The sequence below is a fragment of the Lupinus angustifolius genome, chromosome LG03 (genome assembly GCF_001865875.1).
Source record: "Lupinus angustifolius cultivar Tanjil chromosome LG03, LupAngTanjil_v1.0, whole genome shotgun sequence".
Taxonomy (NCBI): Eukaryota; Viridiplantae; Streptophyta; class Magnoliopsida; order Fabales; family Fabaceae; genus Lupinus; species Lupinus angustifolius.
The window spans coordinates 11,971,822-11,973,396 of NC_032011.1; positions in this window are offsets into that span (position 1 = coordinate 11,971,822).

Sequence of the window (1,575 nt, forward strand, 5' to 3'; positions counted from 1 at the left end):
TCTTTAATTTGCATACCATAGACTTTGAGCCAACTGACACAAAGTGTTCTGGTTGCACCATATAGATCATTTCCTTAATATCACCATTAAGAAACGCAGTCTTAACATCCATTTGATGTAGCTCTAAATCAAAATGAGCCACTAGTGCGCACCTTCAGGTAATTCGACAAGATCCCAAACGTCATTATCATGCATAGACTTCATCTCATCCTTCATGGCATCAATCCACTTTTGAGAGTTAGAACTTTTCATGGCTTGACAGAAGTTCAATGGATCATCTTCTGTTAACCCGATGTCATCCTCATGTTCTTGAAGAAATACAATATAATCATCAGGAATTGCACTTGTCCTCTCTCTAGTGGATCTCCTTAATGACACTTCTACTTCTTGAGGTTGTTGAATTTGTTCTATAGGTACTTGAGGGAGAGCATCATTGTTGTCTTGTTCTGAAATATTTTCATGGACAATATTCTGAACATTATCTTCTATTACCGAATTTATTCCTTGAATGGTAATAGGCACAAGAACTTGTTCACTATTAGTGACAAGTTCTTCCTCAAAAACAACATTCCTTATGTTCTCTTCCTTCCCAAAATCAACTTCCTCAAGAAATCTTGCATTTCCCGTCTCAAAAAAGAGTCTTGAAGTGGGATCATAAAATTTATAGCCCCGAGAGCGTTCAACATAGCCAAAAAAATAATAGCTAACAGTTCCAGAGTCCAGTTTTCTTTCATGCGGTCTATAAGACCGCGCCTCAATTGGACAACCCCAAATGTGCAAGTGTTTCAAGCTTGGTCTTTTATTAGTCCAAAGCTCATATGGGGCTTTGTTAACTGCTTTACTTGACACCCTATTAAGGATGTAAACTGTGGTCTTTAAAGCTTCCCCCCCAAAGAGACTCTGGTAAGGAAGAATGACTAATCATACTTCTCACTATATCCTTAAGAGTTCAGTTTCGTAGCTCAACAACACCATTCATGTTAGGTTTGCCTGGCATAGTGTATTGCGGACAATTCCACATGCTATGAGGAAAATCACAAATGGCCCTAGACGTTGTTCTCCTGATCCATCATATCTGTCATAGTATTCACCACTACGGTCAGATTTGACAGCCTTAGTTTTCTTTCCAAGTTGAAGTTCAATTTCAGCCTTGAAAGACTTGAAAACATCCAAGGATTGAGACTTCTTATGTATAAGATATAGGTAGTCGTACCTAGAGGAATCGTCTATGAACGTAATAAAATAATATTGTCCATTCCAGGAAGCCATAGGGAAAGGACCACATATATTCATATGTATTAGTTCTAAGACATCTTTAGCTCCTTCGGCGACTAACTTCATTTTGTTTGTCTGTATTTCCTTTATGCACTCAATACACACCTCAAAGTTTGATAAATCTAAAGGGTCAAGAATTTCATCTGATACAAGTATTTGAATTGAGTCTTTGAATTCTTTGTTTAGATATAAGACCTAAACGCTTGTGCCATAAGGTGGCTAAATTCTCTTTTAATTTTCGTTTTGTACCACGTGAATTTGTTTGCAGTATTTCATTAGTGGAACTGGAAACATCAAGCA